At 46.2% G+C, this 17,330-nt stretch overlaps 1 pseudogene; it reads right to left on the minus strand.

Annotated features, from left to right (window-relative positions):
* Window positions 1–212: 212 nt before the first annotated feature.
* On the minus strand, window positions 213–16,046 carry LOC105904793 (annotated as a pseudogene).
* Between the last annotated feature and the right edge of the window lie 1,284 nt (window positions 16,047–17,330).

Raw genomic sequence — 17,330 nt, forward strand, 5'->3', positions numbered from 1 at the left:
CAAGTACACCTTGAGAGTGGAAGCCGCCTTCCCCTCATCAAACAACTGCTGTAGGAATTCTAATATGACGCCCAGCGCGCAGTTAACGGGGTCGTGCTGACGCGCAGTGCACTATCGTTTGAAACTGCGCCACTTCAGCGCGTACAGAGCCCGTGTCGACACTGCTCGGGCACTCTGTATCGTAGCTACCACCGCGTCTGACAAGCCTGACACTAGGAGCCTGCTCCTTTCAGGTGCCAGGCCCTGAGACGCCACAGCTCCGGATGGGGATGCCAAACTGTCCTGTGCGCCTCTGATAGGAGGTCTGTCCGAAGAGGCAGCTCCCAAGGCTGTTGCACTGACATATTGATCAAATCCGCTACCCACGGCTGGTTGGGCCAGTGGGGGGCTATCAATAACAATTCTCTGCCCTCGTCTGCTACCCTCCTCAGCACATGCTGGAGGAGCGGAACTGGGGGAAACGCATATAGGCGCAGGCTCGGCCACTGGTGGCTCAGCGCGTCTATGCCGAGTGGGGGGTTGTCGCCCCCTAGTGAGAACCAGAGAGGGCAGCAGGTGTTCTGTCTGCTGGCAAACAGGTCCACCTGCGCCCTGAAAAAACGCAGCCAGATCTGCTCTACCACCTGAGGGTGTAGACACCAATCTGCTGCTTGAGGGTCGCCCCTCGATAACAGGTCCGCCCCGTAGTTGAGGTGGCCTGGAATATGAACTGCTCTGAGGGAACGGATGTGAACTGCTGCCCACAGGAGCAAGCGGTTCGCCCAGTAGTGTAGTGACGGGGAGCGTACTCCACCTTGGCGGTTTATATACGCCAATGCTGAAGTGTTGTCCGTCCTTACCAACACATGCTGACCACTTAATCTGGGTAGAAAGTGGTGCAGTGCTAAGGCGACCGTTCGCAGTTCTAATACATTTATATGTGACACGGCCTCTGCTGCAGACCAGCGGCCGTTCACGCTTTCCCCCTCACAGACCGCTCCCCACCATCTCGTGGAAGCGTCTGTGGTTACCACTACGCGGTGCGTCACTATGCCCATGGGGCCTGACGCCGCGAGGAACCCTGGGGTTCTCCAGACTGCCAGGGATTTTCTGCATCTGGAGGCCACCGTTATTCTGCGGTGTCTGTTCTTGGATGAATTGAGTCTCAAGGAGAGAAACCACATTCGGAAAGGCCGCATGCGCAACATCCCCAGAGGGAGAGCGATCGCGGCCGATGCCATCATGCCCAACAGCCGTTGGCAGCACAGTGACGAGACTGACTGTCCCAGCCGGAACTGATGCACGCATGATCTGATGGCATTTATTCGGTCTTGGGACAGCCTGACCTCCATGGAGGTGGAGTCCAGAACCATGCCTAGGAAATTCGTGGTCTGGCCTGGGCGCAGAACGCTTTTTTCTTTGTTTATTACGAAGCCTAGTCGGTGCAGGTGTGCCACCACTAGATGGCAGTCTTGCACCGCTGCTGCTCTTGAATAAGCACAAACGAGCCAATCGTCCAAATAATTGAATAAACGCAAACCGCATTGTCGTAATGGGGCGATGGCTGCTTCCACGCACTTTGTGAAAACCCTCGATGCCAAAGCTAGGCCGAAAGGGAGTGCGTGGAACTGGTATGCTACTCATCCGAACGCAAAGCTCATAAATTTCCGATGTCTGGGGTGGATCGGGACATGGAAGTAAGCATCTTTTAGGTCTATCGTGATGAACCAATCGTTTGGTCTTATGAACTGCACTAGCCGGCGGGGGGTCAGCATTCTGAACTTCAGCGGCATGAGTGCTTTGTTCAACACACGTAGATCTAATATTGGCCGATAGTTCCCGTCCTTTTTGGGGACCAGGAAATAACGGCTGTAGAAGCCTGATGCTGCCTCCTCGGGAGGCACTACACTTATGGTTTCTTTTTGGAGCAGGGAGTCTATCTCTTTCCGTAGGAAATGAGACTGCCCCTGCTGCACCACTGATTGGATCACCTCTCCGAATGACGGAGGGGGACGAGCGAACTGCAGCACGTACCCCGCTGTGATCGTTCTCAGCACCCATGGTGACACTGCGCATGCGCACCAACTCGCAACGCAGCCTGCCAGGCTGGACTTTGAGTTGAATTGGTCGGGAACTAACCCGCTCATAGTCAATGAGTCTAAGCCTAGATCTGCGCCCGCTCCGCCTAGGGAGGGGGACGAGATCTGGGGTTGCCCCCTCATGGTTTCGAAAAAAAATGGGGGGTGCGAGTGCACTGTGTGCACCGCGGGGGGAGTCGCACAAGCATGCCGTAGCACTGCGCCTACTGGGGCAGGGACTGAGACATTTGAGTGTGGTGCTTGTGGGAACCTGCTTACCGTGCTTGACATGAATTTTGCATGAGAGCAACAGGCGGATTTCTGTGGAGGCGGTGGGGACTCCACCGCTCCCCCCTGTCTTTTGGTCGGGCGACTGTCCATCAGGTGGCCGGCGGTCTGCCCTGGTTCGGGCGCGCAGCTGGCTGCTGCTGCGTGGGCGGCTGAGAGGCAGGGCGGAAGGGGTGTTTCTGCCAACCTCTCTGGGGGGGCTGGCGAGCGGAAACCGCTCCGCTTCTGGCCCGGGGTGTAGTGTGTCCCGAAGAGGACTGCTCACCGGACCCGCTGGAGCGAGGCATCCATGCTTGGAATACCTCCCTGCTCTTCTGCTGCTCCTCAAACTTAGCAGCCATCGTGCCCACAGCCCCTCCAAACACGCCCTGGACGCTGATCAGGGCGTCCAGGAGTGGCGCCTTCTCCCGGTCAGTTAGCTTCGCCAGGGACCGCCACAGGGATATCTGCGTTGCTACGGAGACTCCCATGACCCTCCCCAGGGCCTGGGAGGTGCAGCGTGTGAGTCGGAGGGAGAGGTCCGTCGCCCGACAGAGCTCGACCACCGCTTGATGACTCTCCCCCAACGATGAGGCCAGCTCCGTCAGGAGCTTGGCCTGGTAGCGCTGCAGGAGTGCCGCCACGTTCGTAGCACAGGCAGCCTGCCCTGCTGCCAGGTAGGCTTTCTCAGCCAGAGCCGCCTGGTGCCTGGCCACTCGTGTGGGCAGGAGGGGCTTCTGGCCGAGGCGCATCGTGGGAAGGCGGGCGAGAGGTAGCCCGCCACTGCATCCTCGACTGGCGGAAAAGAGAGGTAGCCACTCTCTTTGGCCTGGTCGAGGTGCATGTACGCAGCGAGTAGGGGGTTGCCCACGTAGTCTTCAGCTCCCCATGTATCTCCGCAAAGAAGGGGAGGGCGCTGGGGGCTGGCACGGCTCTGGGCCAGCATAGAATTCCCCATCATGACCCATACTGTTATATCGCAGTCCAGCTGCGATAAGGAACCATGATTTAAGATTTAGAGTTAATAAGTATATGCCATAGTCAATGTATCTCATTCCTAGTGGTAATGGTTAGTTTTATTTAGAGATGTGTGAAAAGTAAAACTTCTCATGTGTATTCTGGACCTGGCCTACATGAGGTGTGAGATAGCTCTCAACTTCCTCCCCAGCCAGGGCATAGTATCTTAGTTTCCTCAGCCTCATGCATAGATTTTGATTTCTTTGATCATGGCTTGAGTTCTGACACCCCTGTGCTCTCTGTGAAGGAAATGGGCCCCAGACTCCACGACTCCCAGGTAATAATTAGCATTTAGGAGATGGAGCCCCTTGCTTTGCCAACAGGATAAAACCTGTATTATTCCAAAAGCTGACAGAAAGAGATTTAGGTGAATCCATCCAGTGTCATCTAAGTCTCTCTTCCTCTGATGTACATCATTGCAAGATTAAACCTGAATTTTGGTTTAACAAACATCAGACTGAGTCTCTGATATATGGGATAAAATTAATTCCTATCATTTCCAACAATGTGTAAAAATGATTGGAAAAAACTGTATATTACTGTGTGTTTGCATGTGCATTTGCAATCTGAAATGATGCCCTTCAATTTTATTTCTAGAGTGTGCATAGATCTTAAATAATAAAATCTGTAATACTGTAAAAGTTTGTAACTCACGATGGGTCTGAGTGTGCTGGTTCACTGCTGAAGTTCCGAGGTTCAGGCATGGACAGATCACTCTTCATGGACACACAGCTGGGCACTGGAGATGGAGGTCTGTGCTTCTGTGACCTGTTAGTGTTGAGAAGCATTAAACACAGACTTTAATTTCTCACCAACACACTCATGTTGTTGATGTGTTTTGAGAAAGTTGTATTTAGTGAAATAATGCACAGTATGTTTGGGGTGTTATTCGCTTGTTTAACTAGAATCTATTTCCTCAGACCCTCCTTGAAGAGAACTGGCTGGACTTTGTACTTGTCCAATGAAATACCCCATATCCTGATTGAAATGAGGTTGTCTCTAGCTAGTTTGCACAAAAAATATTTTTGCCTATATAATTACTTAATTAACGACAACCTAAAGCTGTGGGAATTTTTTAGCATTCGCAAACTATTCCTTAACGTACATCTAGGCCTCAATCAGGGTTAACATTGTGTTGTTTGGCCATAATCACCAAAGGGATGCTTGGAGAAAAGCATTTGATGTAAAGAACTCCCTGACAACTGTGGGCGACAACATGCGAGTGGACCGCTTCTGTTTTTGGTTTTTCAGCAGCCAGGAGACACTGTATGAAAAAGGAAAGAATGTAGTCAACTAAACACCAGCACAATTCAGGATCAAATTACATCAAGTCAGTAAAAAAAACAATGATTTAAAGTAAACCTCACGTTACACCATGAGGTACTACATTAAAAGTAAATATTAGCTTGTGGATGCCCTGCAGTTGCAAAAATAAACAGGATTGAGAGTTTTTCCCGAGTCTGACTTCTTTGTGTTGTGTTTATCTACAAGAGTTCCTCTGAGTGTTATAGTTTTGGTGCATTAGAATCTTCTGTGTGTTATATAACTTTTAATCTTCTGAGCGTTCTCCCATTTTGCTTTTTGTTTTCTCCCTGTTTTGCTTCCCTTTTCCCCGTTCCCTGGCTGATTCCGAATAAGTACTGTGAAACTTCCATCTCTGAGTCCTGATGTCCCTGACACTATCTGTAATAAAAGCTTGTAACTCACAATAGGCCTGAGTGTGCTGGTTCACTGCTGAAGTTCCGAGGTTCAGGCATGGACTGATCACTCTTCATAGACACACAGCTGGGCACTGGAGATGGAGGTCTGTGTGTCTGTGACCTGTTAGTGTTGAGAAGCATTAAACAGAGACTTGAACTTCTCACCAACACATTTATGTTGTTAATGCATTTTGAGAAAGTGATATTGTGTATTCATTTGTATATCACCTATGTGAGGTTTGTGTTTTCTGTGTGTGTGTGTGTGTGTGTGTGTGTGTGTGTGTGTGTGTGTGTGTGTGTGTGTGTGTGTGTGTGTGTAGGTGGGTGGGTGCCGTTGTGCATTCATATTACTGTGTGCTTGCACATGCATTAGCAATCTGAAATGATGTCTTTCAATTTCTAGTGAGTGCATTAATCTTGTAAATTATAAAATCTGTAACAGTTTTTCTCGATTGCTTAATCACAATTTTGAAAACATGGCCCGGTTTTTCAAAACACTACACACAATGAGCACAACCACACACCCATTTAGTAGAACACCTCAGATCCTTTGCAAAGTGAAAAACTCTTCTAAAAACTATACATTAATTTATCAAAACATATGACTTAATTCCGTTTGAACCAGTTATACACTGCTGTTGATAACCTAAAACACTTTTACCAATTCTATATCTCAGTGATTAGAGTACTGTAAGTGAAGTACACAGAGAAAGAGCAAATATACAATAAATTCACCAAACACTACTCAATACCAATGCTGCAGACTGATGAAAATATATTTTATTTCTCTCCATATACCCAAATCAGTCAAAATGTCAACATGGAGACTCACAACAAAACAACGTCCCAGTTTTCATGCTACTACTGTATTGTGCATAACTCTGTAAGCTCAGCAAATATGAGACAAAACTAAATGATGTATCCAGTACAGGTGACAATTACAGTAAAAAAAAAATAAAAAGAACAAAAAAAAAAGATATGAAAAAAACTGAAAATACAGTACAGAAAATACTAGATTCGCCTAGCTGGATCTGGCCAGATAATTTCATCTGATAAATTTGGTCCTCTTCTTCTTTGAGCACATTCTCCTCCTACTTCAGGTCTTTCTCTTCCTCTACCATCCACATCGGCCTCTACCTCCGCCTCTTTCTCATTCTCTTCATCCGTGAAATTCCCCCTCTCTACCTCACTCTTCTTCTTCTGACTCCTTCCATTTTGGTTGAAGATATGTGAACTCACCTGCTGCATTTTTCTAGTGCTTAAACCTGATTGGTGTGTCTACAATTAAACAATCCTGTGTTTGTGCACCTGATGGCTGTGTTTAACCAATTGGCTCATAGGTGTGGTCATTTGACAGTCAGTGCTTTGGAATTGCAAGGAAGTGAAATCATGAGATACTTCTGTGTCTAATGTATACAAGCATGTTTAGTGTTTTGCAAATCACGGTGTGTATTTTGTACAAAGTGTGAGACTAACATTGTGGTGCAAATCTGGGCGGATGTTTGGCTCCTTGAGTGTAAGGTTTTGATAATTATGTAATACTTTTGATTTTAGTATTTATGCAATCGAAATAAAACTGTAAAAGTTTGTAACTCACAATGGGCCTGAATGTGCTGGTTCACTGCTGAAGTTCCGAGGTTCAGGCATGGACTGATCACTCTTCATGGACACACAGCTGGGCACTGGAGATGGAGGTCTGTGCTTCTGTGACCTGTTAGTGTTGAGAAGCATTAAACACAGGCTTTAATTTCTCACCAACACATTTATGTTGTTAATGTGTTTTGAGAAAGTGATAGTGTATATGTGTATCACCTATGTCAGGTTTGTGTGTATGTGTTAGAGGTTGGATACCCGACCCGTGCCAGTCGGAACCCGACATGACCCGAGGGGCCGGGCCAGGTTCGGCCAAATATTTCGAAATTATACTCGGCCTCGGGTCGGGATCCGGTCGGGCTCGGACACATCAGCGCGATAAGGCATTGAACATTCCAAATTAAAAAATATCTTAATAAGTAGTAAAGTCAACATGTCTGCTTCACATGATGCTTGACACATTTTACACCTGTGCTACAAGACAATAAACGTCTCGGTTACTTACGTAACCGCGGTTCCCTTAGCAGGGACCAGATATAACAGATGGGACATGACGTAGTCATGGCACCAATCGAAGCAATATTCATTCACGCCTGAAAGGCCGCGATTCGTCCATTCCCTCTCCTGAGCCCGCCCCCTCAGGAGCCTATAAATTGGGAAGCACACGGTCGAATCGTTCTTGGAAAAGAAACTGAGCGTAGAAACTCAATCCAAGAGCAACACTGTACACGCAACTCTTGTTATATCTGGTCCCTGCTAAGGGAGCCGAGGTTACGTAAGTAACCGAGACGTTCCCTATCGCAGCTGGACTGCGATATAACAGATGGGACCGCATATCCTCACGCGTGATAATACAGTGGCAGCCAACACACACACCAACTTATATATTGCTTTTGCCCTCCTAGAGGTTCATACAGCAGCTGGTGGTGAACATTACAGGGTACTTCCTTTGTACATAGGCCAAGGGGATCAGCGATCCCCAGCCCGTAGGAAATAACCTCAGAATGGTTCATTCGCATCGTAACACGTAGATGCTGATGAACACATACATCACTTTACCATTCTCAGGCCCGGGGATTCAAAGATCGCCTTCCTGTAGAACACCATCTAAAAAACTAGAAAAAACACATCTAACATATAGAATCTAATGAAAGTGTGACGAGAACTCCAGCTTGCAGCTTTACAAATGTCTTCCACTGAGACTCCTTTTAATAAGGCCCAGGAAGAAGAGACCCCCGCGTAGAGTGCGCATGCAACTTCTCTGGGGGATCTAAAGACAAACTCGTATATGACAACACGATAGCCTCTACTATCCAACAGGAGAGGCTCGGTTTTGACAGAGGTCTGCCTTTTGCACGTGTACCAAAGCACACAAACAGCTGATCCGATTGTCTGAATGCCCCAGTGCGCTCTACATAACAGCGAAGAGCGCGTACTGGGCAAAGCTTATTCAAACGTTCCTCCTCTGCTGACGCAAAAGGATGAGGCGAGAAAACTGCTAATTCAATCACCTGATTGCGGAATGGGGTTGCCACCACTTTTAGGTGTGTAAGCAGCATTAGGTCGCATAACCACTTTGTCCCCAGCGATCGAGAACTGAAGGCACGATGGGCTGACGGACAGGGCTTGCATGTCACCAACGCGCTTTTCTGACGCCAATGCCAGTAACAGCGCGGTCTTTAAAGAGACAAATTTTATGTCCACCGTCTCCAGGGGCTCGAATGGAGGCCCTGTGAGAGCACGTAACACAACCAGCAGATCCCATGAGGGTATGAGGTGCCTGTCAGGCACCCTGAGACGTCTCACTCCCGCCATAAAGCGTGACGCTAGCGGGTGACTGCCCGAGGAATTGCCATTGATGCCTGCATGGCAGGCTGAGACGGCCGCCAGGTACACTTTGAGAGTGCTGTAGGAATTCTAATATGACGCCCAGCGCGCAGTTGACGGGGTCGTGTTGAAGCGCAACAAACCACCGTTCAAAACTGCGCCACTTCAGCGTATACAAAGCTCGGGTCGACACCGCCCAGGCACTCTGTATCGTAGCCACCACCGCGTCTGACAAGCCTGAGGCTAGGAGCCTGCTCCTTTCAGGTGCCAGGCCCTGAGATACCACAGTTCTGGTCGGGGATGCCAGACTGTTCCGCGCGCCTGTGAAAGGAGGTCTCTCCGAAGAGGCAGCTCCCAAGGCGGTTGCACCGACATACTGATTAGATCCACCAACCACGGCTGACTGGGCCAGTGGGGGGCTACTAACAGCAATTCCCTGCCTTCGTCCGCTATCCTGCCCAGCACTTGCTGGAGGAGCGGAACCGGGGGAAACGCGTACAGACGCAAGCTCGGCCACTGGTGGCTCAGTGCGTCCACGACCAGTGGAGGGTTGTCGCCCCCTAGCGAGAACCAGAGTGGGCAGTAGGTGTTTTGCCTGTTGGCAAACAGATCCACCTGGGCCCTGTAAAAACGCAGCCAAATCTGATCTTTCACCTGAGGGTGTAGACACTAATCTGCTGCCTGAGGGTCGCCCCTCGATAACAGGTCCGCCCTGTAGTTGAGGTGGCCTGGAATATGAACTGCTCTGAGGGAACGGATGTGAACTTCTGCCCACAGGAGCAGGCGGTTCGCCCAGTGGTACAACGACGGAGAGCGCACTCCACCTTGGCGGTTTATATACGCCATGGCTGAAGTGTTGTCCGTCCTTACCAACACATGCTGACCACTTAACTTGGGCAGAAAGTGCCGCAGTGCCAGGACGACCGTTCGCAGTTCTAACACATTTATATGTGACTCGGCTCCTGCTGTAGACCAATGACTGTTCACATACCTCCCCTCGCACCTTTTTGTGGAGGCGTCTGTGGTCACCACTATGCGGTGCGTCACAACGCCCATGGGGCCCGACGCCGCGAAGAACTGCGGGGTTCTCCAGATTGACAGGGCTTTCCTGCATCTGGAGGTCACCGCTATTCTGTGGTGTCTGTCCTTGGTAAAACTGAGTTTTAAGGAGAGATACCATATTTGAAAAGGCCGCATACGCAACATCCCCAGAGAGAGCGCGATTGCGGCTGATGCCATCATTCCCAGCAGCCTTTGGCAGCACAGGGACGAGACTTCCCGTCCCAGCTTGAACTGATGCACGCATGATCTGATGGCTTTTATTTGGTCTTGAGACAGACTGACCTTCATTGAGGTGGAGTCTAGAACATGCCTAGGAAACGTGCAATTTGGCCTGGGCACAGAACGCTTTTTTCCTTGTTTATCACAAAGCCGAGGCGGTACAAGTGTGCCACCACTAGATGGCAGTCTTGTACCGCTGCTGCTCTCGAGCGAGCGCAAAGAAGCCAATCGTCCAAATAGTTGAACAAACGTAGGCCTCGTTTTAGCAACGGGGCGATGGCTGCTTCCACGCACTTTGTGAAAACCCTCGGTGCCAGAGCCACATCGAACGGGAGTGCGTGGAACTGGTATGCTACTCCTCCAAACGCAAACCTCAGAAATCTCTGATGTCTGGGGTGGATCGGGACGTGGAAGTAAGCATCCTTTAGGTCTATCGTGATGAACCAATCGTTTGGTCTTATGAACTGCACTAGCCGGCGGGGAGTCAGCATTCTGAACTTCAACGGCATAAGCGCTCTGTTCAGCACACGTAGATCTAATATTGGCCGATAGTTCCCGTCCTTTTTGGGGACCAGGAAGTATCTGCTGTAGAAGCCTGAGTTTGCCTCCTCAGGAGGCAACACACTTATCTAAGGATGCACGATAATATCGGCACGACATCGGTATCGGCAGATAAAAGCTTCAAAACGTAATTATAATAGAATAATAATAATAATAATAATAGAATAATATAATAGAAGTTAATAAGTTGCTAGTTAGCTAGATAACACTAGCTAGTTAGCTTGCATGCTACGTGACACCAGCGAAGTTAATGATCTCATTTGACGGAATGTGAAACGTTATGTCACGAACCCATGCTATTTGTACATGGCTTACTTTTGCATATATGGAATTTATATAGCTAACTTGGCAATAACGTTACATAGATTAGTCTAGAAATCCAAGAAGGGATGTTATTAAACTGTAAGTCAGTTAACCAACGTTAGCTTGCCAAGTTAGCCAAGTTGCATTTCCAGAGTGTAATTGTTCAAGTTCAAGGAGGTACTGTTCAAGTATGAAAATTGTGACGTGAAAATATAAATAAATCTGCCATATTTGAAATAATTTCAATAGTTTTCATGAATGAATGTCTATTTCTAAAATGATACAAATCAAGTTTTTAATGTCCTGTATCTACAGCAATACCCTATCATAATAACAGATTAATTCTAGTACAGGAGAGACTTTTCAATAATTAAAAAGCAGAGGTGTATATATCGGTATCGGCAATCGGCCAAAATGAGCTTGTAAATATCGGCATATCGGATATCGGCTAAAATTCAATATCGTGCATCCCTACACTTATCGCTTCTTTTTCTAGTCAGAGACTTACCCAGCTAACCAGCTAGGATAGCGACTCTACTTTCTTAATAGTAAGTCGAACTTGTAGCACTCGGAGCTAGTGAGGGTAAGAACCCGAATAACTCACCAACTCAAAAGAGAGTAAAAGCACACAAAGAAACAACTTAACGGAGCGTAGAACGAAGTGCTTGGATTGATCACGTCGAGTCGAAGTTTCTTAAGAGAACGATTCAACCGTGTGCTTCCCAATTTATAGGCTCCTGACGGGGCGGCTCAGGAGAGGGAATGGACGAATCGCGGTCTTTCAGGCGTGACTGAATAATGCTTCGATTGGTGCCATGACTACGTCATGTCCCATCTGTTATATCGCAGTCCAGCTGCGATAGGGAACGTGTCAAAGTCATCTGAAAGGAAGAGTGGATGAAATGTCATGAATAAGACTTATATCTTTAGAGGGAGAAGGGGGAGAACATAATGTTGACTTAAAAAATACTTTTGAAAATGTAAAAAATGATTGAACCCCAAAAATGTGCAACTTCTCTATTACAATGTAAGCCTATGTATCATAATTGTGAGTGCTGTATGTACAGTATGTACAGTGGTAATGCATAAGAATAAACTATGAAAACAGCTCTACACAGTAGCACAGTCCACTGTCTGACACATTACAGGCACACCATGTGTTACCAAATGGCTACGTAGGCTATGCAACTACGCTTAAAGCCACTTAGACGGTGAATAAAATAATCCAGTAGCCTACTATTCAATAGAGCTTTGATTTACAGCAAAAAGTCAACCAGAAGAATATTTTCTGTATTTTTCAAAATTCCCTCTCACTCGGTTTAAACTATTGATCCATGCATCCTTCATCAATTTACCGCTCTGAAGTAGCCTAATGTCTTTCAGCATAGTGGTAATTAAGATAGGTAAGGAGTGCAATTTCTCTGTCTTACAAATGGGTATTGATGGGAAGCTCGAAACAGTCAAATGTTTGAAACGCAAATGTCGATAGGAGGTGATAAACTCAACAGACAAACACAACATAGGAGGAGATAAACACAACACACACACACACAAAAACGCACACACCACAGGAGAAGATTACCACAACAAACACACACACACACACAAACAAACACACACACACAATAGGAGGAGATAAACAAAACAAACACACACAGACACCATAGGAGGAGATAAACAAAACACACATATACACACACACACACCAAAGAAGGAGATACACACAGCACACACACTCTCTCTCACACACACACACACACACACACACACACATACAGCTGCTCTTGAGGTCCCACTAGGGCTAAAAAATGGCGAATTCTCTTGGGAAAGGGATCTCACAACACACACACACACACACACACACACACACACACACACACACACACACACACACCATCAGAGGAGATAAACACAACACACACACACACACACACACACACACACCATAGGAGGAGATAAACACAACACACACACAGACAAAAACGCACACACCATAGGAGAAGATAACCACAACAAACACACACACACACACACCATAGGAGGAGATAAACAAAACAAACACACACATATACTTAAGGAGAGGATAAACACAACACACACACACACCAAAGGAGGAGATACACACAGCACACACACTCACACACACACTCACACACACAGCCAGGTCATTTAGGGCTTTGTATGTTAGCAGGAGTACTTTGAAATCAATTCTACTTTTGACAGGGAGCCAATGCAGAGAGGCAAGCACATCTCACCTGTACTTGCCTCTCTGCATTGGCTCCCTGTCAAAAGTAGAATTGATTTCAAAGTACTCCTGCTAACATACAAAGCCCTAAATGACCTGGCTCCAAACTACCTTAAGGAATTAGTTGTCCCCTACTGCCCTCCAAGACCGCTCCGTTCCCAGAGTGCTGGCCTCCCTGTAATTCCAAGAATATCAAAAACCACAGTAGGAGGCAGAGCCTTTAGCTACCGAGCCCCCCTCCTCTGGAACAATCTCCCTCTCTCCATTCGAGATGCAGACACCCTACCGATATTCAAATCGAGACTAAAGACATTCCTCTTCAGTGCATCCTATAGCCATAAGTAATTGCGTCAACTAAGCCTAGGGGCTGAGCAGGGGGGAGAGACAACAAGGCCAATCCCGGCATGGAGGTTACCCTGCCCATTTTGGTGGTGCGCCTCTCATCCCTCACTCCTGTGATGCTTTTCTATAGGGGCACTTGGTAGATAGGTAAACAGATGCTAGTGTGAGACAAAATTAAACCAAAACCTACATTGAGGGCACTTTAGAAAGGTGTACTTAAAGGTCAAAAAACCGAAACATACACCTAGAATCTAGGCCAACCCTTAAGGGACAATTAAGAACATCAGAAACCCATTGGTGGACTTTAAAAAAAAAAAAAAAATAGATACACACCCGCTCTGCCCCTGTCCTGCTTAGTTGGGCCTGGGGGCTGAGCGGGTGAGAGAGACAATGCCAGACCCCGTGGCGCACCTCTTAGTTCTCTCAATCCTGTGATGCTTTCCATGGACCACTTGGTTGATAGGTAAACAGATGCTAGTGTAAGACAAAATTACGTAAACCAAATAAATGTAAACACATGTAATACCCCCCTAATCAACTAAACTGGACTCAAATCTAAATAATATATTAAATAATATTCCCTTACACCTAGCCAGGCAGCCCCTCTCCCTCTCTCTCTCGCTCTCTCTCTCCCTCCCTCTCCTCTCATATCACATTGCTAATGCTTATAATAATGCTGATAAAATGTCTACTAACAAAAATGTTCTCTCTCCCTTGTAGCATGTTCCAATTGCTGATGGAAGTGGAAACATTGCTCCTCACCCCACTACTCCTCAACTACGCATATGGACAGCAAAACTCTACCCACTCACTCTGTTCTTTTTCTTTTTCTCCTAATCCAGACTATCTTCGCTATGGGACGCTGCTGTAATCTCTCCACCCGGTCTACCCGTAGAAACCCTCTGCCAATTGCACCCACCGCCACCGCACTGCCGTACACTTACTCTACCTCATACCCTATGCTAGCATTTATATACAATATATATTATTGCCACCATTGACATGTTTCTCTGTTCCTACTCCCCTTACCCTTGTAATAGTGACCCTATCAGCACAGTGTATACCCACTAAACTGGTCTTGTTTGTATCATGTATTTACCACCGGATGTCTGTATATATATTATGTACACCTACCAAATGCAGGCTATGTACATCACCTGTTGTTTCCCATCCCCTTCTGCCACACAACCCTCCCCCATCCCCCCTTCCTATCTCCAACCGGCCGACCTCAAGCAGATGGGTCCCCCCTTATGTGCCGTGGTTCTGCTTAAGGTTCCTTCCTGACTAACAGGGAGTTTTTTCTTGCCCGTGTTGCCAATGTGCTTGCACTAAGGGGGTTCAGGCTCTGGGCTCTGTAAAGCGCCTAGAGACAATTGTATTGTTATGGCGCTATATAAATAAAATTGAATTGAATTGAATTGAACACACCATAAGAGGACATAAACACAACAGACACAAACACCCACACACACACAGACACACACATAAAAACATATACACACACACCATAGGAGGAGATAAACACAACACACACACAACACACACACACACACACACACACCATAGGAGGAGATAAACACAACACACACACACACACACACACAAACAAACACTGTGCTTGGGGTCCCACTAGGGCTAAACATTGGTGAATTCCCTTGAGAAAGGTCGTGGACGGTATATACCCTGCCAGGCCTATACTCAGCAGGCTCTAGGACCCTGGGGAGGTGCTTTGGGGACTAGGGAGGTCGGGCCATCAGATACTTGAAAGCTCAGCTGCAAATTGTTAGATAAGTTTGGCACTGAGCAGCAACTAAACAAGACAGGGGTTTGAAGAGTCAGTGAAAAGCAGGACTGACGAGGGCAATGAACCAGTAACACTGTGTGCAAACCTGTGGGTTCATTAAGTTATTTTTGACTACCTTGGTTTGTAAAATGTAACAGTTAATAAAGGACCTGCCTTGCTGAAAACACACTTGTCGTATCATTTGAACTTTTAAGAGTTCACAACACACACACACACACACACACAACATAGGAGGAGATAAACACAACACACACACACACACACACTCATCATAGGGGGAGATAAACACAACACACACACGCACACTCACACACACACACACCATAAGAGGACATACACACAAACACACACACACCATAGGAGGAGATAAACACAACACACACACACAACACACACACACGCATACCATGATATGAGATACAACACAAACACACACTATAGGAGAAGATAAACACAACATGTTTTTGAATATTTTTCTCTTTTGACACGAAAGTAATCTTAATATCTAGGCAGATAGATATACTTCCCCAACTAACCAATGCCAATCTCCATTTAAAACAACAAAAAAATGACAAAGAAGAAGAGAAGGTTCACATGGATTTTTTTTTGCAAAAACATGGCAATAAATGTCAGTGGACTTCTCACTTTAGAGGCGCTGGAACTGGTTCACTGCTGAAAAGCGGTGGAGTACTCATGGACTTGTCACTCTTCATGGACAGACAGCTGGGCACTGGAGATCGAGGTCTGTGTGTGTGTCGTTTAAAAACACAAGGAGACAAAAAAACAATCAGCATAGACTCATTTTTCTGTGGAGTGAATGCGTGTGAGGGGGGTGTGCATGGGTGAGTGTGTCTTTAAGCAAGTTTGTGTTTGAGTGAGTGAACTTATGCTTTCTGTACTCACCCTGCATAGGTCTGTGTTGATGTGCTGCTCATGTTTCCAGGATCATCCATGTCCTGGTCATTCTTCATGGTCACATAGCTGTGTAGTGCAGACTCTGGTCTGAGTGTCTTACTGTGACCTGCAGCCTCCACTACGTCTTGATTCATTTCAGTTGTCTCACTAGGCCAGAACAGCAGAAAAAAATGAATACAGAATTAGTTCAAAAACTGCAAGGACATTATAGCCCTGTATAATCCACAAATAGATTTTGTTCATTTACTAGAGGATGTTCTAGCTAGTTTAAAACGTATGAATCAATCGACTGAAAAAGGCTTAATATTACGTCATACTCAGAGCAGCAGATAACAAATAATACCAGATAATACTTGGATTGGTTTATCTCTTGATAATAGACATATGAAGTTATACTGGCATGAAACAAGCTTGTCATGACAGACTGTAATGACCTTATTCTGCACAGCCCAGCTTGGGCATGGCAACACAGAGGTAGACTGCTTTGTGACCTGGGCAGATCTGTTGGTGAATTCATATTCAATTTCCTCATCCAAATGAAGGTGATTTCACCAACAGACCTGTACAGTTCAAGAAGTACAAAAACCTAAACAGTGGATGCACTCGTCAATCTACTGTTATTAAGTAGACTAGATATAATTATTTAAGAAAATGAAGCTTGAAATAAAGATGTTTCTTTATTATTTGAATAATTGATATTTTGTCATTGCATTGCTACTGCAATGATGAACAGAATGGTTGTAATAATAATAATTATTAATTAAGACCTTTGTCAGGTTTTTAATGGCACACACACAACAATACAATGAAATATAATTAAATTAAACTGCTGTGTGTTGAAAAGGTGTTGCAGTTGCCCTATTTGAAGGAGCCTTATGTCTTTCAGAATAGTGGTAATTAAGAGGTTTAAAGTGAGAAGGAGTGCAATTTCCCTGCCTTACAAATGGGTAGTGAAGGGAACATCGAAACAGACGTTTTGACAGGGTGTCGATTGTTTGAAACACAGATGTTTTAAAACACTGCTTCTGGGTGTCGTTCAGTTCAACATGTCACATGAAGTCCCCCCCTTCGAAAATGAGCGATACCTGGCTCTTTTAATATGTCTCTTTATAAACTTAACTCTTAAGAGGCCCAGGCCTGTTTGACTTTTTTAGGAAGTCTCACATGCCTTGAATTTGTACAAAATAACATTGTAAAGACTTCGGACCGAGACTTTTGAACTCTGAACCTTGTAAACATAGGTGTTGGCTATACATATGTGAGTTAGCATTCAGAAAGTGTGTGTGGTTTCACTACTACATATTTATAATAGCAGAGTGACCTGTGCCTCTCCAAAATGTGTGTCCCTACAAATGCATATTGATGAGTTGCCTGGCACACCTCAGACAAAGGCAATGGCCATTACGTAATGGCCCTGG

The sequence above is a fragment of the Clupea harengus genome, chromosome 24 (genome assembly GCF_900700415.2).
Source record: "Clupea harengus chromosome 24, Ch_v2.0.2, whole genome shotgun sequence".
NCBI classification, from domain to species: domain Eukaryota; kingdom Metazoa; phylum Chordata; class Actinopteri; order Clupeiformes; family Clupeidae; genus Clupea; species Clupea harengus.